This window comes from Falco biarmicus, chromosome 2, assembly GCF_023638135.1.
Source record: "Falco biarmicus isolate bFalBia1 chromosome 2, bFalBia1.pri, whole genome shotgun sequence".
NCBI classification, from domain to species: domain Eukaryota; kingdom Metazoa; phylum Chordata; class Aves; order Falconiformes; family Falconidae; genus Falco; species Falco biarmicus.
In genome coordinates this window covers 32,736,255-32,763,468 of record NC_079289.1, presented here as the reverse complement: position 1 = coordinate 32,763,468, position 27,214 = coordinate 32,736,255, and the positions used below count along the sequence as shown (strand labels likewise).

At 47.7% G+C, this 27,214-nt stretch overlaps 1 long non-coding RNA gene across 1 annotated transcript; it reads left to right on the top strand.

Annotated features, from left to right (window-relative positions):
• Positions 1-11,104: 11,104 nt before the first annotated feature.
• Positions 11,105-20,609, top strand: LOC130145107 (uncharacterized). Its single transcript, XR_008820375.1, has 2 exons — positions 11,105-11,583; positions 19,381-20,609. It is a non-coding gene; the product is annotated as an uncharacterized LOC130145107 (long non-coding RNA).
• The last annotated feature ends 6,605 nt before the right edge of the window (positions 20,610-27,214 follow it).

Sequence of the window (27,214 nt, the reverse complement as noted above, 5' to 3'; positions counted from 1 at the left end):
TGCCTCCTCAGTAGTCAACGAAGAGAGAAAGGGGAGCAGAGAGGGACAGATCAGAGCAGCCAGCAGCTCTGACTCCCCTCTAGACAATCCTTTCTTCTTCCAGTGTCCTTGGATCAACAGAGAGATGTTGGGTTCCTTAAGATCAAGGGAATACTCCCTTGAAGTCCAGGCATTAATCTTGCCAAGGGAAATCACGTTTCAGGTTCACACATCTGCCATGGTAATTCATGCAATACAGAGCCGGTGGGCCAAAGAATAAATACTCACCTTAACAAGTGAGACATGGAACAGGAGCTCCAGGAGAAATAGGAGCTGTCTTTGAGATACGTCTGATATAGGTACCACAGGTGAGATTGCTCTGCAAGATCCCAAGTTCTTGGGATCCCAGTCTGACCTACGAAGATGCTCCCTGCAATGCAAGGGGGTGAAACCTGAGCCTGGCCAAGGCCAGGAACCAAGGCTGTCTCAGCAACAGCTATTTGGAAACCCCTTAGTTTGAGAAGTCTTTTCCAGCTTAGAAGAAATCAAACAGGGATCTGCAGACACTTGACAACCCTTTGGCAGATCTGAAGTGTGTCTGTTAAGGCTCCTTCTCTGGGAGGAACATAAAATTGAAGCATGAGCACATTCGAGGACTGATGCATTCATAATCTCTAAAACAACATCACAATCTCAATTCTGCTGATCTGTTTTTACAGAAGATACCACAAAAACTTACCCTGTGGTGGCAGCAGCATCTGTGGGCCTTGTGCAAATTCAGGAGAAGATTTTATGTCTGCTGAACTTGTTCTGTCAATTTTCACTCAAGAATATGCCTCTCAAAGTGCAATGAACATGTGCCATGTCATACTGATCCGGTGTTGCTCTAGCTGTAACAGCGAAAGCAAGAACAGCTTGTCTTTTTCAGTAATTAACTCTAACCTGAGAAGACACAGGTAATTGCATGAGTAAAGGCTATTACCCCTCCAAGAAATAAAATTTAATCTGCTTTTTTTTCAGCACCAGTGTTCAGCTGGACTACAAAGTTTTTTCTGTTGCAAATCAGAAGCATGATATGATTAAATAGTAAATCTACTATTACTGGTTTTAAGGCAATGACACCTTTTAATATCTTAAGCAACACCACATCAAGTGAGTTTGAGATGGAACCCGCAAAATTCAGTGACAACTTTTGGGAGGGAGTCTAAACCATAGGTAGCAAATGACTGGATTTCAGAAAAACGTATTTTCTTATTTAGAGAAAAAGGGGCAGAATGTTAGGCTAGTCCATAGTCCTGAAAGGGCTTTTCAAAATAAAAAATGTGCATATTAAGTCTTTCACTGGACTGGCATCACAGATATTGTGAAAAGAAAGGAGTGGACTTCAATTCACCAAATGACCATGGTTATTTTAAATCGTAATGAATGGTTATCCCGGAGCAATTGTCAGCAAAGAGGAGTTCTGGAGGAACTGCAGAACATGAAGAACTGAAGACATGTTTTCTCGGACACACCTGGCTCTGGCTGTACTGGGGGCAGTTTATAAGCAAGCCCCTGCAGGGCACCAGCTCCTCCATTCCCAGGAATATTGTCTAGGGAACAGCTCAGCTTATGAAGCAGTTAGAAGTGCTGTGTGTGAATTAAAATATAAACTATAAGGCTAAATGAAGTGAATTGTTTAGCCATAAGGCTAGATTACCAAATAATGCAGAGAATAATACTTTTCATCATGTAGCTATATTAATTCCCATACACACCAGTGAGTTTTGGAAACAATATGGGTCAGAGCCACTAGAAATACGTGGCTGCTGCGCTATTCCAAATGGCCTGTCTGTGCTGAGGACAATGCAAAATATGATTTTATTAATTTTTCCATCTAATTTCATGGCACTCAGCAGTGTTTGTGCCTGCGCACAATGACAGGCACCAATCCAGAGCCTGAACTGGCACAAGCTAGGTTTGTTCCATCTACCCCAACAAAGCCATGCTGATTTACACCAGCTGAAATCCGACCCATATTTTCTGCCTTGGGTGGATTAAACTGAATTACTTTTTTATGCTTGACCCACAGCGTTGGGATATCCCAGCATTACAAACCCAAGGGTATCCATGTCTCCCCTCAGCTGTAGTAAACTCCCCATTCAAGCCAATCTCACGACAGATGCCTGGCAAGAAGCAGAAATTGTGCTGTGGCACCAAACCCATTGACTGGTTGGTGTGGCCATGAGAGGTCACATGCCAGGGTTTCTGGAGCCCTGTGGGGCTCCAGGGGCTCACAACGCCTGCCCTGGCAGAGGCAGCTTTCAAGACCAGACCTCCTGGACTGCAGGTCCTGAAAACCAGCTTCTGAGACCTCCCCCACAAGGAAGAGGGGTTTGGCCCTTCCAAGGGGTCCCCCTCATGCTTGGTCCGGAGATGCCTTTGGAGTGCCCTTGGTCTGGTGATGCTGGAGAAGGGTGAATGTGGGGCCCTCATCTGTCTTGCAACATCGTTTTGTCTATCAGTGCTCCACACATGTCACCCTCCTGCCGGCTGTCTGTGCCTCCTTGGTTTTCTACCACTGAATTACCCTTCTTGAAAGCTAATATGGAACAGGCAGAGTCAAGTGTAAATGCAGGGTTTTCAGTTTGCCCTGAACATTTCCAAATCTTGGACCAACAGGGGAGAAAGGAGTACTTTCCAGGAGAAGATTTAACACCCAGGTCCTGCCACTTGGACAGTGACCATGCTAATGATGGCCCATGAGCAGAGCCACTTGACACAGGCCCACTGAGGATGTCAGAAGTCAAATCAGTTGGGACTTCAGAGGTTAAAACACAAGCACCTTAGATTGCCTCCCTGTGCCAGAATCAAGCAGTGGCTTGCCCAGTTCCCAGCATGATCCATTGCCCATGGGAAGTGCTGCTGAATGAGGACACGTTGCCACACTGTCCTGCGCTCACTGCAGTTTGACAAATGCTTATAGAGCAGCATCTTAACATAGAGCCCATTGTAGTAATCATGCCTTAGGGCTGTGTCCTTTCTTTCCAAGCAGAAGAGGGTGAAAGCATGCATGGAAAATATTTCTCACTGGGCACATGGGTGTAGAGAAATCCAACAGCCTTTTCCCCCCATGCTTCTCAGCCTGCCCACCCTCAGTCATGCTCCTCTCAGCCTTCTGGTTTATGCAGCTATTAGGACAGTTTAGGGCACCTTCTGGTAAGCAATTTGCAATAGAGGGATTATTGCCTGGTCCCCAATTAAACAGGTTCCCTGGTGATGGGGCTACAGAGTAGACAGGAAGAACATCCACCACAAAATGCATGGTGTGCCCCTCTGTGCCACCCTAGCATGCTACATGCCACAAGGCAGCATGTATCTTATATCCTAGCTCTGATAAGGTCAATGGTCACCTGTTCCAACAGCATTAGGATTTTGCATAAATTTTTTTTTTTTTTTTCCTGCATGGAATTCAGCAGTCTCTTATGTGAGGAGCGTTGGCCGGGTTTGTTTTGCAAAGCATAGCTGGGAATGTCATGCTGCTTGTCTTCCATGTAGGAACAAACCAATGGCTCGGGTATAATAATTTTAAAATCTCCTGTTGCTAAACTGTACCTCTATGGCGTTGATTTCACTGTGTCCCTTCACTTGAAGACATGCTGAAATGCAGCTGTTAACTGTAATGTCTATCTCCTTACGTCTCTGAAGAGTATACACCGGTTCATTAATTTTGCCATTTCATCTAGGAAGGATCAAATCTGGAAACTTTTTTTTTTTTCCTTTAACTTGGTAATTACACTGTGAGAAAACAGAGCAGAAAGGAAATTGCTTCTAAAGGACATGGTAATAAACATGTCACGTATATCACTTAGCTGGGTTGTGTTTATTATTAATTCAGAATGGGAGAAGACTCGAGTTGTGGTGTAGGAGCATAATGGACTGGTTCTCCTGGGAGTGCAATTCCAGACTGCACTGCTTATCCCACATTTGCACCAAGGGGACCCAGCCCGTGCTGCACACCTCATTAGCCAAGCGAGGGACCTGGGAATCCTATTGCTGCATACATTTCTCCACAGTTCAGCAGCAAGGAATTCCCTAACATTTCACTCTCTGCTAATTTCCACTAACTGAGGATCCAACTATTTTTAATTAAACCAGTATGTACTGAGAATAACTCCTCTGACTTCACATTAATACCAGCCAACAGAGATGAAACTCTGCCTTGTAGTGCCTCCTCCTCGGCAGCTGTCCACCTGGTGAACTTCAGCTGTGATTTACTGAACTCTGGCACTTGTAGAGATAAACCTAAAGATGGTGGCTTGATGATGAATCTCAGACAGGACTCGCGGGGCAGTGGATGCAAAACCCTAGGGAAAGTCTCCTAAATTTCACTGTAACCAAGAATTCACTTTTATCTCTAAAGAATGCATTGATTCAGGACAGATTTGCTATCCTACTGCTTTAGATCACTCCCAAGCTGTAAAATAGAGTTAAAATTGTTAAACAAGTAGCTACTTAACCTGGGTTTACTGCTGCTTTGCATAAGTGAAATGGCAAAAAGCAGCTTGCATGAGTAGTTGAATCTGGCCAAAGCTTGCCCGGATTCTTCTGTTGGAATAACTTCCTTTATAGAAAGACCATGGATGGGCAACCAAGCAGCCATTACAGGTTGGCTTTTGGCTAACGCTGGAGACAGACAAATGGTTTGGGCACTCAGTTGTATTGTGGAGCTCCTTTGTTTTTAGCAAATCCTGGTGTAGCTCTGCTTGGAGGTGTGAAAGTGGGGCAGCTGTACCAGGGCCCCCAGGGCAGAGCCACACTGGCTTTGAAAATGAGGCAAGGTAGGAACAAGCTCTCCACAGTGCAAGCTGGGACCCTGGAGCCATCCAAAGATGCTGAAATATCGCTCAGATTTAGGGAGGACGTTCAGATCAGTTGGGTTTGCATCACTTCATGGAAGTGAGTGCACAGGAGCGATGCTCAGTGAGGAAACGGATGCTTGGATGGGAGCTGGGTCATGGTGATGTCCAGATCCAACAGGGCCAGTTTAGTTCTCGGTGGCCAGTCCCAGGGCAAATACTAGACACAATCAAAAAGAAAAAAGTGCACGCATAACCACAGTTCCTTTGCTGTCACATGAAGTACATTTCTCAGGGCACGTATTTTGAAAGATGTACATTGGCCTTTGGTTTTTTCAGGAAATTAAAAAGGTGGCATCCACCCCCAAAACTGTTTCTGCCTAATTTAAGTTAATAAGCTCCACCAAGACAGCAATTATTCTCCTGTTTGGCTACTGCTTCTATTCATTATGTGAGTGTGTGTATATTATTGTTATTTATCAGTAATCTCCTTGGAGCTATACAATGACACAATATTATGACATTCGCTGCTCCCAGAACTTGCTATACCAAATACAAACAAATGATCAGCAAGAACCGTAACAACTGAGCTACTGATCTAAGCCAGCATTTGATCTGTAGCTGGGAATTTGAGCAATCGAAACATGGCTTGTCAGATTGTCAGGACCTTGAGTTTTTATATGATCCACCAGTAAAAGTGGGTACTTTGGCTAGGGCATATTTGATGCACATTCTTTCAAGGATGCTAGGGCTTTTTCCTTGGTTTGGGATTTTTTTCCCCCACACATGGCATTGGTTTGAAAGTATTTAAGTGGTGATTATCCCTTATTTTCCTACTATATTGGCAACAGTGAATCGTGGGGATAAACAGAATATATGCAATGGTGAAGAAAAAAAAAAAAAAAAAAAGCACATTTCTGAGTTAAGAAAATGAATTGTGGAGCAAAGACCACAGTGCTATTACACGAGCTTATTCACTGATGGAAATAAGTGCTGTGGCAGGCAATTATTTCCAGACCTTACCATGCAAGAAAGGCAAACTGTTTGCTGGAGAGCATTCATGAGGGTCAGATGATGGAGGGAAAGGCCAGGAAGACAAGAAGGAAAGCTTTCACATCCCTTTTTCAAACTGTCACATGAAAGAAATGCCTGCAGTAACACTCAGTGAATGTGAACAGGGAGATGTTTGCAAACTGCCAAAACGTCCTTCAGTGGGGTGGACAGAGGAGGGAGAAGAAAATTATCATGAAATAAAACAATAAGAGAATTGTTGCCATTTCATGTTATTTTTGTCATCCAGAGCTGAGTGAAGAGAACGAGTTGTGCCCATCCCGTACATGCTACCATGATGCTACTATAGGTGTTGCACAGCCTTCTTATGTGCTGCTGGCGAAGGGCAACTCGATGGGGTTGCTGGTGATACACCTTGAGTATTTAATGGCAACCAGGAGGAACCCATCACAGTAAGAGCCCAGTCAATGGAGGTCTTGGACTTGATTCACCATCACATGAGAAAAACAGTAGTGCTAAAAGCATGTGCTCTGAGCCCTGTCCCAGCTGCAAAATCACCTGGGCTTGTTCAGAAACCATAGTGGTCCCCGCAGCACGTGCACGCACACCCAGTATGCCACATGTGCTTATAGACTTCTGCTTAGCAGGCACAATTCTATCTGCTGTTCAGCCCTGAGCTGGCAGCCCCTAGATGACAGGCATCTACCCGAGATAGCGGGCAGAGACTGGCTCCTTAGAAGGTCCAGAGTTGCCCCTCTCCCCTTGACCACAGAGGGGACCCCAAGCACGCATGCTTCTACCACACCGGAGTGGTGGGGTGGCTCTGGACCTGCAGGCACTTGTATGACAGTCCCAAGGCTCAGGTGAGCTGGCAGCAGTGTGCCTGTTCCTGTGGGCACAACAGCTCCGTTAGCCCAGAGACCTGCTCAGGGTGAAGTGATGCTGCAGAGAAAGCTCCTCAGGAAGCGCAGCCGTTCAGGAGTAAGAAAGCATGTCCTGCTACTTATAGATAATGGGCTGAAAAACGGGGAACAGAGGTCAGGAGTAGACAGCCAGTTCTCACAACGGTGGTGTGATAGCAATGGCCTTCCATGGGGGTCTGTGCAGCAACCTCGGCTGCTCAGCATCCTCATAAATAGCCTGGAAAAGGGGTGAGGAGCGAGGTGAGAGAGTTTGCCACTGATAAGAAGTTATCTGAGTGCAAGGACACCCTGTGAGAACGGCAGACAAGGTGATTAGTCAAAGGGCAGATGAAATTCAACACATGTAACTGCAAAACTGGGTTTTCGAGGAGGGAAAGAGAGTCCTAGGTTCATGCGGGCTCTGCACAAACCACTGCTGGTTAAGAGACGGGTCCTGTGTTTAGTGTCCACCAAAGCATGAGCTCAGCCCTCAGCAGTCAGGAAAGCAAGTCAAGCACTAGGAACCTTCAGGAAAGGAACAGAGAGCTCAGAGGTTAGCAGGGGAAGCATCACAAGCCCTGTCTTCCCTCCTCCCAAAACATCTGGCCACAGCTGGAGATCGATACTGGGCTGGATGTGAAACAAGCCTAACCCACACAGTCAAGCTTCCTCTGTTGGCATGGTATCACCTCAGTACACATCTAGGATGGGAGATTTCTGCACCACACAGCATCATGGACATATTGTTCCTCTCACCACACCCAATAAAATGAGAAGATACGCAAATAATATGAAAAAAACTCCCCTGTGCCTTTCTACAAAGATAGCACAGTCCCAATAAATGACTGAATTTCTTCCCAGTCCTCAACAACAGGGTGTGAAAAGTCAATACCCAAAGCAAACATAACAGAATACTGACTTTAGGAAGGTCTACCACATTGTTTGTCAGCTGAAAGATGGTTTTAAAAGCCTGTAGCAATAGGTTTATTGCCTGTTATGGCACGAGTCACCTGGCCATGCAGCTATGCCATGGGGCACCCTCTCTTTTACCATGAGTAGTCATGCTTTTAGGGTACAGGTCTTGTTGCAAGGCTACTGCAAGCAGACGGACAGTTTGCCATGTGTTTTCCTTCCTACAGCTTGAAATAATTCCTGGGGACATGTTATATCCTGAAAGCTGAGACAGCCCCGGACTGAAGGAGCCAGAGAGCTGCCCGCACTCTCATTTTGGGAACCAGTTGCTGTGTCACAAGCAGGTAACTTACACCAAAACATTCGTGTTTCAAGCCTTGGATTTCTCCCCCAAAGGAAAGACTATACTCATATGGGCTTGAAATAAGCGGTGTTAATCAAAGATGTAATAATGTGCATCACGAGAGGAAACGGAGTCTTTGCTTTCACCTCAGATGTCATCCTTGCTGCTGTGGGAGCCACTTCTCCCAAAACCGCTAGGTGCCACCTCAGGGTTTGGCAGCCCCTTGTACTGAGGTGTTGGCAGCCCCCACTGCCCTGGGGACAGCAAGGGATGGGGCAGCAGGGAGAGCTGGTGGAGGACACACAGTGAGAGTGCAGGGCATAGGCACAGAGGCATAATGGGACATGCATTGGGGACCACTGGCGACACGCAGGGGGGTTGGTGGGATGTGTGGAGGATGTAGGGGGCACACGGGGACATTCATGAAGCTACAGAGGGACATGTGGGACACATGGGGTGCATGCAGGGGCACAGGAGACACACGAGGGTGAAGAGGGACACATGGAGGTGGAGTGGGAAACATGGGAGCGTGGCAGGACATGTAGAAAAGCATGGAGGGACAGGTGTGGGAGGACAGCAGGACACAGATGAGATGTTGGATCATGTTGGGGCACATGGGTGCATGGGGGGAGAATGTGGGAGCATGGGGAAGATGTAGGGGGCCAGGCACAGTAGGGCATGCTGTGACGTAGGCGGCAGGATGCATGGGGCCACACAGTGGGGATACACTGGAGATCAAGGGGGGACACACGAGGCTTCTCTGGGCAGGTGTGCCCACCTCCTGTGGGGTCCCACATGTGTCCCAACGCCACAGCCTGTGGTAAGCAAAGGCACTCAGAGGGATGCACACACTTTGGGGGCCAGAAAAGCAGCCCCCAGCAGCCTCAGCTGCACCATTGTCCCCATAAAAAAAAATGGTATTTTTTTTATACACAGGAAAATATATGCAATAAATACATATATAGAATGATACATGTCTATATACTTACAATTAATTAATATATTTATGAAATAAGAAAGCAATAGCAGCCAAATAGTGGATCTGGATGGCAAGTGAAAAGCACAGTGAAACCTCCACCCACCAGAGAGGAAAGGCAGTCCCACACTGGTAAGGTGATGCTGGGGTGGTGGGGCCATTAGTAGGGCTTTTGGGGGGACACCTCAGGTATGCTCCCTCAGCTCCCAGAGCAGGCAGGGTTCCTTTTTCCCTGGCATCCTCTTCAAAAGGGAGGAAAACAACCTGCCTGTTCATTGCAAAGCGTGCATCTGCCCCAGTGAAACCAGCAGAGGAAGTGTCAGACCCCACCCTGCAAAAAACCCACACATGTGCGAGTATGTATATATAGACGGCTCGGGGGGTGGTGGCTTTGTGGCTGAAGGGGGGCACAGTCTCCCCTTCGTGGCCATGGTGGCTGCGCCTGGGCTCCGACCCCGTCACCGCTCCACGGGCGGTGGGTCTACCCAGCCACGCAGCGCCTGGGCTGCTGAGGCTGCCGACAGCCAGAAGCTGGATTATGGGAGCGGGCTCTTCATTTAAGCTGAGCCTGCCTTCATCTGTAACTCCTGTACAGCTCTTGTTTGGTCTAAATCCACTGACAGAAGGATATAGGTGGGAAGCAAAGAGTGGATGTACTCCTTTCCCTTCCCTCCATCCCTGGGAAAGGAGGGCGTGATTTCCTGGTGTCCCAGGGGGGGAAGAGGGAGACCCGTAGCGAGGAGTTTTGGGTGTCCGGGCAGAGCGACCCACTCTGCCTTGGAAGTAGGACTCCTCAGCTACATTTGGCCAAAATCCATTTTTGTTGTTGAATCACCCTCATGTCCCTGAAGATGAACTTTAAAAGAAATATGCTACAGCTCTTGATGTTTTCCAGTCCTTAGGAAAAAATGGTAGATTTACTTTTCTTCCAAAAAAACCCACAACTCCAAGTAAACTATTACAAGTTAATTTAAAACAGTGTTTCTACAGCCCGCTGCCTTTCTGATAACAAGAAGCAAGAGTTTGGTTGGATTTTTTTTTTTTCATGTTTACTTTAAATCAGTTCAATCTTTTATTTTTTGCTCCTGCCACCTGTTGAATTGCAAAGCAGGGTTTGTGCTTGGAGTGCCCGTGATGAACACCAGCAGGAGTTACCACTTGCAGCATAAACAGCCTGGGATTTGCGGTTGCTGCTCTGGTGCCTCCTCTGTCTGCAGTCCCACATGGCCCCAGGTCTCACCCTTTGGGTCAAGGGGACATTCCTGCCAACTTGCATTGTGCCGGTTAGTGGGATTTTGCACTTTCAGCCCCAAAATTGCATTTGAAGCTTGGTTGTCATGCTCAGCACCACATGGGTGCATTGCCCCAGGTGGGAGGGGAACCGATGTGGGTGACACCCCTCTGGTTGATTCCTCTGAATGGAGGTTCAGCTCTGAAAGGAGCTCAGCAGCTGCCTTGGGAATGGGGTCCAGCCGGGGGGGCTGCCAAAGACCCCCCTGGTGCCAGCAGGGACCTGCCCCAGGACCTGTCCCCTCAGGGTGGGTACCCAGGGTGGGGAGAGAGGAAGAAAGAGCTGCTGGAAGACACTAACAGTGCTGAAATTAAAAATGGAAAGGAAAAGGAAGAAAAAAGGGAAGCCAAAGTATAAATTCAGTTACTTTGCAGAGCCAGGGAGAAGGAGTCAGACAGTTACACAGCCTTTACTCTGCTGCTGCTGCTGCTGCTGCTAAATTCTACCAGTTGAACAAGTCGAATGAGTAATTATCAGTATATGTCAGCTGTTATTTCAGTCCTGGCAACATCTGCATTTACAGAACATCTGGGGGTTTTGTGAAGCTGTTCTATAGTTAACATATTGGTATTTAATTCTTTTTTTAAAAGAAATCTTCAACCTGTTCCATGAGTGCTATGCTAGCAGTATACATGAAAATGAAACTCAGCAGTCCAAAATTACTATAAATTAATGAACTTCTCTTTTCTATGGTTTTCCCCAGCCTCAGAGCCCTGCCTCGTGCTGCTTCATTGTACTGACTCGAAATAAACTGAATAGAAGTTGCAACATCTTAGCACATTTCACATAAGGATATTTCTGGCACATGCTGAAAAGCATCTATTTTAATGGGATTTGATAGAGGGAGGGTTTAACAGTTTAGCTGGTTTTGGGGAGGAGGTGCCTGCATCAGTAGCAACTGAGGCATCTCAACAAGAGAAAAAGAAGAAGAAGAAACCCCTTGGGAGAGAGATGCTATTGGGTTGTTGAAGTTTTCAGATCTCAGAGCATCCTCTATTTTATTTACAGCTCCTCTGTGACTAAATACCATTTTCCAGTTACTATATTGTGTGTTTTTTTCAGTTGGGCTCCTTATCCTTTCTCTGAAGCAACATGACCGCATAGTAAACTGTTTTTGAGGAGCGTTTGCTGTTTGAGGTTAGAAGCTGAAACCACATAGTTCCTTATCTTGCCTTTCTGCGACTGTTTTTATATGAGCGAGTAGGGCAAAAAAGCAAAGTGCTAACAACCGAAGTCTTCTTTTTCCCCTCTCCACACCCATATTTTTGAGGCCACAGTCCCCTCTAGGACCCAGCTGCTGGCTCTCTTTGGTTTTGTTGCCTGCGGACCAGGTATGAACATGCTTCCAAAGGGTGGGCAGGGAGAGGAGGCAGGGGGCTGAGCTGGGAGGTGGAAAGCAGTTACCAGCCTGGTATCGCTCCCTCTGAAACTTGTGTTTGTGGCTTAGGAAAAAGGTCTGAAAGATGCAAAAAAGTTCATTCTGCTACCTTTCTTCCCCAGACTTTCAGTGTTCATTATTTAACGGCTGCTAAGTCTTGCTAGAAAATGTGTCTGGACGTGAAAGCTGGTGAGAGTCTTGCTTGGTACCTGGGGCACTGGGCAGCGTGGGGGTAGGTGGTGGCTGGAGTCTGTTCTCCTGGGATGCAGGTTGGCATCTGGTGTGGGAAGGTGGCAACTGTCACTGCCGCCATCTGAAATAGCTTCAGTAACCCCCAAGGGAAGGCTTTTGGATGAGCCCAGGTGACAAAATCTTCTCTTGTGGTTCAGTGTTAGGTTGCAAGGTTATTAGAGACTTCTAACTGGGACAGACTGGGTCACCTTCCCAGGCAGGGATGGGGGAGTCCTGGGGGGCTGCAAGCATCTGGTCCCTGCACTGCACCATGCACCTAGAGGCCTTTCAAACCCGCTCAAGCTTTCACAAGCCTTGAAGAGCATTTCGAAGGCATTTGTTTTTCACATGCTCTAGTGGTCATGCTGGATACATCCCAACATGACATTTTTATACACCCATGCTGGTACAAATAATTTTGTGAGGCTACCTCATTGCAGCCTCCAAGAATTGCACGGGGTCAATAAAGTCTGGCCAAGCTGGGTTGGGTACTTAGTCCTGATCTTTAACAACAGCCATCCTTGTGCTTCTGTGGCTTTTTAACTCGATGACCTTTAACTAAGAGGGAAAAGATTAAAAAAAAACAACAAAAAACCTCCAGCTTCTCTAGATGTATCTGATATGTTCTTTCCAAAGAGTTGTTCCTTGCTGTGAGAAGGTACCCAACCATTTCCAGCATCCTTGGGCAGACAGCACAAGCACTGCTTCCTGTGCTCCCTCCCCACATGTTCATCACATTGAACCAGCCCTGTAGGAACAAATGGCACCAAAATCTGCCCCAGTGCTCTGGGAGCACTGGGAGGCCAAGGAGGAGGAGGAAGAGGCAATGAGCGTAGGAGCTGAAGTGTATTGTGACCAAAGGCAAGTCAACAGCACATAGCTGACCAAGTAGCCTCATCTTCTGAATCTGAAGGCTGGATTTGGGATTTTTCTAGTGGTGAATGATCACTTTGATCGACAGATTGATTTCTAAGTGAAAACATTTGTAGTATTGAATCCTGAGCGGTGTTCATTATTTGCACTCAGCTGTCAGCGAATTACACAGATATTTTGCCTGAGAAATAGAATTAGTTTCATTATCTGGAGACCCGTCTTGAAAACACAGCACTGATAATGACACGGGTTTAGTGCTGACTCTCAGAAACTCCAGCTTTGTTCTTGAACAAGATGGCCAGGGGAGCTGTGTTTAGACAAATGCTTCCTGCTGGCAGAAGCTATTTCCCCATCTCTTGTCAAGGTCCATGTGAGCCCGGGCAGCTTCACCTCAGCGGCTGACTCCTCCCAACTGCCGGACTCTTACCTCAAGGTCTAACCTGAACCCTGCTCCTCCTTCAGCTTCAAGCCATTCCTCCTCGCCTGCCACCTCTGAGAGCAGAGCAACAGCCTGCCTTCTTTTCTGTTGGTCCCTGTCGCTAAAGATCCCATCCTCTCCCCGGTCACTTCTTCCCAGGAAGGGCCCTTAGTGACCCCAGGAGTGATGTGCACAGGTCTGTATCTTCTGTGTATTACAGCCAGATTTTGTACGCCTTTCCTGAATACCAAAGGTCAAAAACACAAACCGTATCTCAGGTTGGCCTCCGCAGCTTCATTAACGCCATAGCTTTTACCTGTAACCCCTCCTTCCTAAGGGACCAGCCATCATTTCACTTCCCAATGTTTGTTTCCACAGCACTGCAGCATTACCCTAACATTTGCCTTGCTGGTAACTGCTCCCCATCCCCAGAGGCTTGGCAGGGGTTTGGGTTCACAGTTGCAGGGTCCCAGCCAGGGTGGGGGTTGCGTGATGTGACAGCATTGCCATCCCACCATGCATGACTGGTAACCTTCCCCAGTGGAAACTCCTGACATGGCATGTCACACCTGAAAGGGCATCTTCTTAATAGCTACGTCATCAGCCTAGGCACAGAAAGGCCTGATGTCTCTTGGACATGAGGATGCGTTGTCATTCTTCCCCTCCTTCTTTGTTTGTTTGCTTCTACGGCTGGTAGAAGCCACCAGCACCCAGGGTAGGTGCTGGTTGGCTGGGGATGTCTGTGGTTGGAGCTGCAGGGGGGATGTGAGACCAAATGGCCCCTTGTGGGGATGGTGTGAGTGGACCAGCGATGTCCCTCCCCCAGGGCATCCCAACATTCCCTGCCTGACCACCAGCCCAGGTACTGCTGCAGGTCGGTGTGAGGGTACCATGTCCCATCCAGAGGCAATATAATCCAGGTCTGGAGGGAGGTGCCTCCTCCTTCCCACTGGCTATCAAGGAAGTGGAGTGACCTGCTCAGCTCTAGCTAGTTGTTAATTATCTACAATTAAAACCTGTATATACCACTCAGGGTTAAATTAAGGTTTGCAAAGTGCCTGGGAATGAAAGGCATGCTGTGGATGCGCAGTGTCACCGCTGCTGAAGGTATCCACACCTGCCTATGCAGTGGTGGGAGACTGAAGCATGTTTCCATGAACTGGAGCTAGCTGAAGAATTCAGTGACTTCTCTCCTCCTTTCTTTTTTTTTTTTTTCTTTTTTTTCTCTTTTTTTTTCCCTTTTTTTGCTAATTCAGCTGTTGCACGAAGGGAGGGATTGACAGGTGACAGGTCTTACGGCATGTTCAGAATTGTGCCTTGACAGCATCCTCCCTTCAGATGCTTGCGGAAGGCGCAGCACATTTGGATGCTGTAGGAGGCAGACCAAGCAGCCAGCGCCCACACTTCTTGCAGATTATCCCCACTTCACCCTTAGCGGGTCAGGGGCAGCGCTGATATACTTGCTTTTGCCAGTCCTCAGTGGGCATTTCTCCGTCCAGCCTCACCCACACCCCCACTCTGCCCATCAGAGCACCTGAAATCTGGCGCTGGCCACAGGCCCGCCTGCGGAGGTGAGCCCAGCCCTCTGGCCTTGCTGGAGGCTGAAAGCATCCCTCCATGTGACCTCCTTGCCTTGGCCCGTCTCAGTCCCTTTCTCCACTTTATTTCCTGTGACAAATTTGCCGTGCTGGGTCTGTGGAAAGCAGCTGGAAGGGTTTCATGCCCGCAGTATTTTTCTCCTTCTTTATCCCCCTCAGCAGGCTTCGATCTATTCAAATCTCCCTTTCTTTTTCTTTTCTTCTTCTTTTCAGCGCAGCTTCCTACAGTTTCAGCTTTTTGGCTTGAAATCTGTCTTTCCTCTTCCCTGGTGCTTCCTCCTGCATTAACCCTTCATGTGCCATGGGCTTGCTTTCCACAAGCACGTGGAGGTATGTTTTAGAGCACGGTGGAAAGCCATTGCCTTTTCAGTTGGAGGGCTGCCACCGCTCCCAGCTTACCCCCTCAACCTCCCGGCAGTGGCAAGGGCATCAGCCGCTTCACCCTACAGGTGCAGACGTGGAAGGGAAGAGCATCGGGGTGCCGTGCCTTCAGCATCTATGCAGCTCCTCACCCTCCCGTGGGCTTTTCCGGGAACAAGTGGTTGCAAACCCTGTGTCAGAGCCATTGGGACATGGGGTCTGCTTCTCCCCCCAGCTCTCCTTGCATTGTTAGGATTTGTCATGAAGTTGCTGGCATCTGCTCAGCACAATGACACAGCTTGGAAGCCACTGGTGAAGAAACCAGCCTGATGCCCCGGCTGAACATTGTTGCCTTCCAATGCCCCCCTTTCCCCCTCCTTTCTCTCTTTAGCTTTTTTCTAATATTACAGGCAATGCCCCACAAAGCCACATATAAGGAATCCCACAGCAAAAAGTTTTCAGGGCACACTACAAGCTGTGCTGGCTCCATCCTGCAGATGGATAAGGTGGGTAGATGCCCAGCACTTTGGCACACAGAGGGACTGCAAGATCAGTCCTTTAGGGACACTCAGGGCACACAGCCACTCCATGTCACAGCTGCCTCTCTTGGTATGTGCAACTGTGCCCTGGGCTTGGACAACCCCAGTTTTGATGGCACATTTCTGGCCGTCTCATGTCTTTTGGGGACTTGCCACAGCCTGATCCAGGAAGGCCAGCAGGCAGCTGCTCTTCCATTTGGCAGATGCCTGTGCAGCTGGGAGCCTGTACTGGGACACCAGTATGATGCCCTGCCACCAGCCAGCCACGCTGCTGGCAGCTGTCTGTGCACATCCAGTGCTTGGGGGATGCAGGTACCCATGAGCTCAGCTGTTGCTGTATCAGAGATGATGGTTTCACATTATTAGATAACAGTTAAAATAGGACAGGTTGAGTTATCTGAAGGGAACGGGAAGTCTCACTGGGCTCCTACCAACCCACCTAACAGCAAGGAGCTACAACACAAAGGACATTTTTGCTTTTATAGTGATTTTAACTATATGGATAAGCTGGTCCAGAGCTGGTCTGCTGATTCCAATCTGCTCTCACCAGGATGGATTTGTGTGATGACTATATGTATGTCTGTTTCTGGATGCATACGCTGTGTGTATACTATCATTCTGTTTTATGATGGAACTTCTAAAAATATTACTACTCTAATTATTACAAAAAAATGCTTATATGCACAACAGTGTGACATTGGCACCCACTTCCCAAATAGCCAGTGCATGATGGTTTGAATCGGATGTGGTGCTGAGCATGCTAATTCCTGGAACAGATCCGCAGGTACCAGAGTTAATCATCTCATGTTTATGCTCCAGACCTGGCAGCTCTTTTGCGTTTCATTTTTGTTTAAGAAATTTATTTGCCAAAAATATGCTTTTGCTTATCTGGAATTTTTATGGGCATTAAACAAGCCAATGGCAACAACGCAAGAGTCATCCTTGCTGGGCCGGTCAAACTCATCTCTCTTTTTAAACAAGGCAGGTGCTCCCAGCTCCCAGCCCTGCCAGCTCCATGCCCCCATCCCCGCAGCAGCGTGTGGGACACGCTCAGCACTCAGAAACCCCAGCCTCATCAAAGAAAAATGGCAAAGGAAAGACACCCACCAAAAAAAATAAAAGTCAATTTAGAAATGCTCTTTGCTACCTTCACTTCACTTTTTCTCTATGGTTTTTGTGGTTTTTTTTTTTTAATTTCATATAATTTCATGGCATTTCATTAGTGCTGCATATTACATAATAATCTCTTATTGTTTAAATTCAGTTTCATTTTAAAACTATTAAAACCATCTGCCACTTAGTAAACACTAACATATTTTCTTTCCTAGATCAAAGTGTCTCCCGTCTGTGTTGTAATGGAAGTTTGACATTATTTTTTTTACAAGACAGGCAGGAGACACTTTGATCAGGTGCCAAACCATTTCACTACAACAAACAGGCAACACTCTGAGCTAGAAATGATAAGATGTTATTATGCGCCATGATGATTTCACGACATGTCAGCCATAATGTTAAAAAAAAACCCTACAGAACATGTAACATTAAAAACGTCAGTGTGAAATTCCAGGTTTTAAAAAATGAACAATTTATGAATTGAAAGCGTTCCTTTTATATTTTTCCTCTACAGAACTGTGACCTTTCTGTAGCATTTTTTGACTATTTTTTTTTGCAATCCTTTTCATTTCAACGAACCAGTATCTTCAGTCAAAAACAATCCACTGAAAAAATTCTGACAGAGTTAACTTAAAAAGCTTTTCTTGAAAGCCTTTTTTATATACAAAAGATTATTGTCCTTGTCAGAGAACAAAAGAATCACCTGCTGGCTTTTTTGTCATTCCTAAATAAATTAATTGCTTGAGGATTATTTCATCCATGTTTCTCAAATGCACCGCTCCCCACTGCTCCCACCAGACCGCGGTACACATTTGCCTTTTATCCTGGGACACAGGATGCCTCCACAGAGAGCCCCCGACTTTCCAATAACACAAATACTGCAGCTACATGCTGGGGAATAAAACCCCATGCACATTGTCATTTCTGTCTTAATTTGCATGCTGAAGAGGAGAAGGGCTCTTCCATAGTCATCTGCACTCAGCGCGCGGGCATCAGAGAGGGGCTGGGCACAGGAGCTGCAGGTGGAGCAGGGGAAGGCCACCAGACCCTTCCCCCTCCCCCTAAAAGGGGGGCTACTCCTGCTTGGCTGAGCAAAGCTATTCCAGCTTTCCATGTGGACAACCACAGCTGAGAAAGGGCTAGTTGTCTCTAGCATGCATGGCAGCTGGAAGGGAGGTCCACGGCTCAGAGTAACTGGTAGCAGAAGGGCAGCAACACGCACAAGGGGAGCCTGTCTCACCAGCAGGGAAAGATGAGCACTTCTTATTTGAAGACCACAATTTATTTCACCCTAAAAGAGGTGAGAAACCTCAGGGGCCTGAAATCTGTTTCTTTACAGTGATCATAAAGGAATCAAGGATGACTGTGTTGCAGAAACCAGATAAAAGTTGCATCTGAGAAATGTCTGACTGGGTATTAGGGAAAAAAAAAATCACAAAGAGGAAGAGGTTGCCCTGGAGGGCTGTGTAGGATTTTCATCCTTGGAGATTTCCAAAATTCAGCTGGACACAGCCCTGAGTGACCTGCTCTAATGCCAAAATTAGCTCTGCTTTGCGTGAGGAGTTGGATCAGATGACCTCCACTGTTCCCTTAAAGGTTCAGCCATTCTACATCCATTTATGACATCCCTACAATTATTACGGGATGAATCCCAGTTTAAGAGATAACAAGTATCAGGTTTGCCCAAACCTGATTGTGCGTCCTTACCTGCAGCCCACTGCAGCAATGGCATTTGCTGTGTCAGTGGTGGTGCCAGTTACCACCTCCTACACCACTGGAAGCACAGTGTTCAACCCTTCCAAGGGTAAGTCCTTGGCTTCCCGGATAGCTTCATTTCAAAACATGCATTTGAACCAGTCTGGGGGTTGGGGGACTTGTATCACACTGCCCAAGGTCAGGAGGAGACCCCAGACAGCGCCGGTCTGCAGGCGTTTCAGCACGGGGAGCTCTTTGTAGCAGCAGAGCCACATGCTGGTGCAGCGTCAACACACAGCGCACGTCCAAGCGCAGCCCAGGCTGCCGCACACCGGGGTCTTGCGTCAGTATGCGCAGTACAAACAGGCACCAAGCGTGGGCTACTTCACGTTTAGGTCTTCTTTCCTCCCCTGATGCTTTGGGTCGGTGGGTGTCACTGCCCTGAGAATGACTTTCCAGCACCAGTGGAGCAAAGGCTGTGCAAGAAACGATTGAGCCTTAGCTCATCTTCTCCCCTTTTAAATGCAGATTCTTTAGAAACAAAAGCCGCAGGATTGTGTGCACTTGTTGTTTCAACCCACTAGTAAGTATTTTAATGTGCAGTAAATCATTATTGAAAGAAAAGGTCAGAAATCCAGAGCCTGGGAGGCTAGAGGTGTGGGTTGGGCATTGCAAACCAACCGACAGGAATACAACTCAGGTGTTTCATTCCCTAGGGCTCCCTCAAAATTCACAGCTTTTGTGCTTTTCTTCCTGAAAGACTGCATTCAGGGTGTGTTAGCACAAGGCAAAGTTGGTTATACTGGAAAGCTGAGAATTCAGTACTTTATCCCCTATAAGAGGGCCTGTTTACCACAGGTTGTTTATTGCTCATTATTACTGGTTGTCTGCTAGCACCTCTCCCTCTTTCTTGCCCTCTCCAGGCAAAAATCAAAGCCTTTCCTACCACCCGTGATGTTTTAGTACCCCACGGGCTTAGCAATAAGCTTGTGCCGTCCCTCCACACCCCATGTTGTGGACAGCCCAGCCAACCACACAACCCAGCATGCCTGAGGGCTTCCTTCCTCACCAAGAGAGGGAAACCACTGGGAAGCGACAACCACAACTCCCAAAGAGCCCATTGCTTCTCAAATGAAAACATTGTGGAGCTGTGGCCTAAATACAACCGTTGTTTGCCAACAAGTCAGAAACATCTAGAACAATCTCCCCTCTGGTCCAGCGCGAGGACCACCTGGTGCCCAGAAGCAGATAAACATCACGTGGCACCGTGAGCCTGTCCTGCTGCATCAGCCACACCTGCTCATCTCCTTGAAGAAGGACTTTGACTTGGGCTAGCAAAGGAGGCAGGGGTGATGCTCGCCAGGATCACGGGCCTGAGCAGAAACCCTTGGAGAAGTGCAGCATAGCCTTCAGCCACAGCATCTGACCGCTCTCTTGGCTGTGCTTGGCAGTTGCTGCCACGCGGGTACCGCCTGTAGAGCCCACAGTAAATACCCCTCCTTCGCCAGCAAGAAGAACATGAAGATCACCAGGGTACCACGCTGAGGTGCACCATACACTAACAGTTCAGGTCCCAAACGTGTTATTTGCCCCGTCAGTTCCTGAAACATGTCTTTGTAAGATGTTCACGCCTCTCCCAGCACCAAAGACACCTCCAGCAGGACTGATCTATTATCCTGCTGCCCCTCTTTGGAGTGCCTTGTCCCCGTTAAGTAAACAGTGCAGGAAACCCTTCGTATTTACCCACTCCAGAGAAGACCTTTGGTTTAACCTTGTCAGGATGCGTCTGCTGGAGCGACAGCGTACTGTATGTTCTGCCTCTCTATTTGCATGGGTCGAGGAAGGAGGCTGCCTACATAACCACCCTCCAGATGGAGTGGTCCCATACGCATCCAGACCTTTGTTGGCAGTTGCCAGGCTCACGCGGTACATGAGAAATGCCTCACGTGTAATTATAGGGCTGCGGTGTTTTGCTTAATTGTTCTGCTGACAGAATACAGCTGTCAAAGGAATTGTCCCCTTGGAAACCTCCCTGCCCACACATTTTAGGACACTCAAGATAAACTAGATCTCCTAGCAGGCTCAGGGTGGACAGATGTAATTTCATGGGGGCTGGGGGACAGAAGGGTCAAACTTCTAATTTTTCACAGAACAGCTCTCTTCTCGTTTGCTGTGCTCCTGATGTAGTTCTGCGAAGACGACAGCACACATAGGGGACTGGAGATGGGATCGTTACCATGGCTGGTTATTTTTGTTGGAAATGGCTGTTGCTATTTTTTAGTCTAGTTGATTTAGCCAGTGGTTTCCGGAGAACAAAAAAGTCAGTGCTTTCTCTTGACCCTTCATTGCAAAACGCAACCTGAGCTTTAGGAAACTTGGTGTCGGAAGGTTCCCATTCCTCAGACCTGCCCTGGCTGTTGGGGCCACTGTGAGAAAATGCCGATGGCTGCAGGGTGGCTGTCCCACCAGGCACTGAAGGGCATTAGCCCTGGCTGCCTGGGCAAGGTCTGTGAGAGCCCCTTTCCTGAGGTTCTATCTACCACAGAGCAGTTGGTGCCACACAGTGCCCAGGTTGTAGATGCCACAATTAAAACGCTCCAGAGAGTCATCTGGGGTAAATAAATGAATGCCATTGCTTCTGAAGTGAACTCTGACTTTGAGAGGCGCAGTAGAGCTGCAACACTGCACAACCCCAAGCTGGACGCTGCCTCTCCTCAGCTGTTTACACAGCTAAAAGCAAGCAGCCGTTTGCCTTCTCCATTTTTCTAAACAAGGTTGCAACCTCTGTTCCTGCCTTAAGGAACAGACTGAATTGCTTATGATCCAGAACAATATCATCCTTTATTCTCTCTCCAAAAGCAAATCGTATTTCACCTTGATTATTTGCACATAATATGATTCACCAGACAAAATACCACAGGTATAAAAATGCTTATTGATAGAGAAATTGATAAAAGGTATTAAAGATCCAACATTTGCTTAAATATCATGAAACTTGTCACACACCAAGATCAAGATTTCAGCCCCACTTTGTGAACTGGGAAGACTGATGCTGTGTTTCTGTTCACTCCCAAACCCTTAATTAATTTGTTGTGGGACCAGGGCATCATAACACTAAAGGCAGCTTGTGCTGCAGTCAGAACACAAGAACAAGTTTGCTCCAGCACCATTTCCAAAGCTATCAAAGCATCCCAAAGCCTCCTAAGTCTGGCCCAAATGCATCATTTAATCTTAAGAAAGAATTTGGGTTTTTTTTTTTTCTTTCTTGTTTCTGGCTTGGTGTATTGCAGCTCATTGATACTTCTAGCTCTTTTCCTCAGAAACTGAAGGCTAGAAACTGACTCAAGAGGAGGTATGAGTCTCATCAGAGCAACATGATTTCAGGAGCTCAGATTTTAATGGGAACATCACATCTATTTGGCATTACAAGGTCTGATCTTGGTTTGCTGAAGGTCTATCCTGGGTTTGCTTCTAACAGAGATCATAGGCTGATGTATACAAATGTCTGTACTGACGTTGCCGGGCAGCCTCATTGGCAAACTTTGCAGTTAAATATAGCTAGAAAGGAATTTCTTTTAAAATTTAGACCAAAAGTAAAGGCCGTTTTTCTTTCCCCTCTTTTTTAAAAAAGAAAAAGGAAATTATTGATGTCTGTGAGTTTTCATACAGAACATCTCCAAAGGGTGGATGTGCTTTCATTTAAACCTTCCCTTAGCTGAGCTGTTCTCAGCCCTGTTAGGATGACGTCCTTGTTGGAGAATGAGAAAGCAACTTTGCACAGACACTAAAAGGAGACATTTAACGATGTCACAGCTAAAAAAAAAGCAAATAAAATCAATGCTAACAATGGGTACCAATACTGAAAGTCCTCTTTTTCTGAAAGCGGAGAATTACTTCCTTTAAGTACCCAAGTAAGCAGGCAAGGGTGGCAAAGGTGAGGAGACAAAGTCTGCGGGGGGGCACCACACGTTAGCCATGTGAGCCTACCTGAAACTTCAAGGGCGAGGACTTGCAGAGGAGCTGACGACACCAAGTTCCAGGCAACACACCCAGAGCAGAAAACTCCATGTCTGAAGTGACGCCCATGGGCTAATAGCACAGATCAGGGCCAGTGCTGGGCTCCAGGCATGTTGCTATGCTGCAGGGCAAGCATGAGCACTGGGGGGCCTGGGGAGCCAGGCTGGGAAGGGAGAACTGGGGAACATCTGCTCTTGCAGAGCGAGCAAAAGATGGAAATGAATTTAAACATGTGTCTGCAGGACACGTCCAAACGCAACCCTAAAACATGGGCATCCAGCTGCATCCTCCAGTTTGGAAAGTCCCCGAGTTGTTGGCTGCTGGAAGGTGAAAAGATGCTTCGGGACAAGGACAGGTCCACACCTTCCCTCATGTATCTGCTGGTGGCCATGGCTACTCAGATGTGCTGGGCTAGGCGGGCTGGGTCAGTCCCCACTGATAGCCCAGGCAAGGCCGTTCCGGAGGGATAACACACCGAGTTGCTCAGTTTATCCCAAGCAGAAAGCATCACCTTCAGTGTAGCAATACCAGTACCACAGTACTTACACTGTACAGATTGGCAGGAATAGCCGCTGCTAAAATACAATCATGCTCACACTAGGAGGTCCCATGACCTCAGCAACAGGCTTGATCTCTAACAGAAACCCCTCCCCTTAAGAACATCACTGCAGTTTTTGGGGCAGTACTTTGGCAACAGCTTTTAAGGGACAAGTCGGCAGGTGCCGTTCCAGTATCGGGGTGCAGCATTTTTATGCCAGACACCTCACTAAGCAGCATGTTTTCCCTTCATGCCCTGTGTGCTGCAGCACACGCTTGGTCAGGTAGGAGCTGGAATGGCAATGAACTGCCAGGCTGTGCTGGAAGAACTCTTTTCTCCCCCTAGGATGGACTGGGGTAAGATTTTCACGACCAAAACCACCAAAAAATTACTGTGTGCAGAATTGCCCTTGCTTTTTTACATTACTTTGGGTTGGGGGTTTTTGCTCATTCTTCTTGATTAGCTAAAATGCCCACCTGAAATTTATCTTGAGAAAAGGCAAAGGATCTAACCCTCCTGTAAACAACAGACTGTTGATAGGATAACTTTTTCCTCTCTGAATTACTAATAACCGATACCTGTATTTTCACATCCCCAGAAAGGAACGTTTTTTAAAGAAAGGGGCATTTGCCACTGAAGCCGCAGGTTGAAATGCGAACAGAGTTGTGGCCGTGGGTTGATTTTACCTGCAGGCTTGACTGCAAGCAGCCACGCTGAAATGAAATAAGAGCACCATGGAAAACTGGAATATTTTCCCTGGGCTACAGGGTGCCGGGGTGCAGCCTATGTGCCCTGCCCTATGTGCCCCAGCACTCACCGGGGGCATTAACCCTCGCGAGGAGTACCACAGCTCCTCCAGGGAATGGTGGGTGGGCGATGGCTGGCTGAAAGCTGCCATCCGATGTCACTTGGTGTCACAGGCCCTCTGCCTCCTGATCCAGCAGGCTCAGCATAGATGGCCTGGGGGGGGGGGTGGTGTCTGTGCACATACATCTGTTCTGCCAAAACCCCAGAGTGTCCGGGAGCAAGTTTAAGCACTGCAGGCGTTGAGGATGCTCCAGCAGAAAAATAGCCCCAAACCTCCTTGCTGGAAACCCTTTAAGACAGATAGGGGCCCATGTTAGACTTCCCTTCCCCCATAAGATTTCACTTCATTTACTAAAGCTACATTAAGAACATCAACATTGTGAGGGTGGGGAAAAGAAAGCCTCTTCAAGCCTCTTCTGATTTCCCCTGCTCTGCATGAGATTCATCTCAGCAGCTTGGCACTTGTACCTGCTCCCAGACCTCTCTGGCTACCAAGGCCACCCAAAGTAGCCCAGGGCTGGAATAAAATCACTGCCTAGCTCTGACATGTCCAACGCAGGCATTGGCATCCAACAGGCCACGTCAGAATACTGCCTCCCCCATCATCTCCCTCTATCCTAGACCTACTGGAGCACCCCCAGCCCTGATGTGTCTGTATCTTATTGTTGGCTGGAGCTGCTTCGGTTTGCTCCACATGCCCTGGCAACACAGCTACTGCTGCTCCTTAGAAAGCCCAAGTGCATTTATGGCACTTAAGTAGTAAATAGGAGTAATTGCCTCCTGAGCAAACAGGCTGTCCTGGCTCAGATCCTCTGCATGAGCCCATTAAAGGGGAGCTGCTGTTCATTAAGAGCATGACTGAACTTGATCCCACCACTGCTCGCAGGATTTTAAGTTGAAGCTGATGGAGACTGGGAGATGGGCTAGGGGACTTTTCCCCGCACTGCCTATGAGCACTGGCACTTCCAGCCTCTTCTCACCTCCCTGTGACAGACCTCAAGTGCTTTCATCATCCTGCTGGGGTGGATCCCTTGTGAACAGCAGATGGAGAAAGTCCATGGCTGCAGGGCACTTAGCAAGGCTTTGCTAAATCCTGCGCTCAGGGGACGCAGACAGGTACAGCACCCCAACCCATCAAGGCTATACTCAGCTGCACCGTTCTGATGCGCATTTGCTTTTCTCCTGTGCCAGGTAAGCATTAAATCTGCCTCTCTATCAGTGGGGGCTGCTGCTCCCTGAAGGCACGGAAACCTGCCGTGAGCTGCAAGCCACATCCACTCCCCGCACTCACCTTTTTTTCACTTCTCTTTGGGTTTGGCGATTTTGTCAACTGCATCTTTTCTACAAAGAAGCCCACGCAAACCTCCCTTCTGACTGCTTTCATTTGTGATTTGCAAGCCTTTATAATTGGTTCTTAGAAATGCTTTAAGCAAACCGCTGAAGCACTTTGCAACATCCGTCTGCAGCGTTTTTAAACAAATGGTATGGTTGTGGTATGTGGTAGGGATCAACCTGACATCACTTGGAGGTCACCTTTACCTCTGGGGTCACGCAAATATTTCCAAAGAGTTGTTCCTCTTGGCGGTCTGGCCCAAGCAGGAGGTGTTTGGGCCTTGCCTCAGTCACCTCAGAAGGTCACTACGAGCAGGAAGAGTGGCCCTGGAGCAGCCAGCACCAGGGAATATGCATTTACAGCACTGGAGACTAAATTAAAATCAGTGAAAATAAAGCCATCCGGTTCCTTTTGGTATGGACATTCCTACCAATTCATCATGCTTTCATGCCCATGCAAAAAGCACAGTAATTTACCCCTGGAGCACCTTTGGAGCTTCTTCATCCTACTTCCCAAGGCAGAAAGACGCTACACTGCAGCAACCACTTTCAGTAAGTCATAAAGCAGATTTTGTGGCTCCTGAGTGGTGCCAAGTTTCTAGCTTCTCTCCTGCTTTGCAAGGAAGAAGTAGTACGCTCCTACCAGCCTCTGATGAGGAACGGGTCCTCATTTCAAGCATCTGTAAGCAGAGCCAGCAAGGCAGGAGGGAGGATGAGCCGGTGGCAGGAGGCAGAAGTGCTGGAGCAGAGCCCTGCAGGCTGCAGCACCAGCAAGCCCACAGCGTGGAGGGCACTCTGTTCTGGCAGCGGCCAGTTTCACAGAGATTGTGAGTTTAAGCACATATCTAATTGAATTGCAGATGTCTTTTCTGATGGCTATCGGGTAGCAAAGCTTCGATTAAAGCAGCTGCAGAGAGGCAGAACAGGCTGGTTCTCAGTAATAAAACTAATGGGAGGAAGAATGACCATTTACCGCAGCCTCCGTGGGAGCATAATGCAGGCAGCTACTTTAAACACGATTTTTGAGGGAGATCTGAGAGCTCAGCACAGATCCCCAGCTTCCAGCTCCTAGAGATCCTGAATGTATGTTGGACTGGAAAGCAGCTGACAGTAATTCAAATAATCCACAAATAAGCTCATCTCCCTCCCTTCCCATACTCCCTGATGAACAACAGATCTGCTTTCCCATGAAGGCCATAAAGGCTTGTTCTTCTTGACTTTGTTTTTTAAAGGCTGACAAATTTTAACCACTGCCCTTTTGTTTCTTCCAAGATTCAGGTGGGTTTGCCCTGAGCTTGCACTGGCCAGATGATGAAAGCACTTGAGGTCTGTCACAGGGAGGTGAGAAGAGGCTGGAAGTGCCAGCGCTCATAGGCAGTGCGGGGAAAAGTCCCCTAGCCCATCTCCCAGTCTCCAGCACCTTTCACCATTTTACGGTGCCTTTAGACCTTCAAAGAGGGAGAACTTTTAACAGAGCTCTCAGTCCACCCAAACTAGAAGACTGGAGTGCTAGGATGACCTTTTTTTTTTTTTTTTTTTCCTTCCTTTTTTCTGACTAGCCAGTTTCTCATGACAGCTTGAACCACATCCAATATGCATCACCACATATGCATCACTGAAAAACCACCCCCACCCAATCCAGCTGAAGCATCAAAGTTAAGCTTCAGGATGACCTAAGAACCTGGCTTAGCTCTAGAACAAGGCTTTTGAGAACTGTTTTCCCTTTTCTCAGCTGGCTGTTACACAGTACCCAAATTCCCATTGTGCTGCCTTTCGGAGGCCTCTTGGCCATGTCCCACCCAAACTCTTTTGCCTCTTGGTGCAGCACAACCCTCCCGGGGGCACCTCAATGAACAACCACCAACAGGCACTTAGCTGCAAGGAAAGTCATTGCAGTTTTGCTCATTTTCCTTTTTGAACCGCTGCCCTTTTCCAGCGTATTTACAATGTAAGGAAGTTGGTTTATTCATGGTTTGGCTTTTAACTTCATTGCTGAGCCTGGCTTTGTTCCTGTTGGAAACTGGACCCCGATTCAGGAGGGCAGTTGCCAGTGTCTGCTGGAA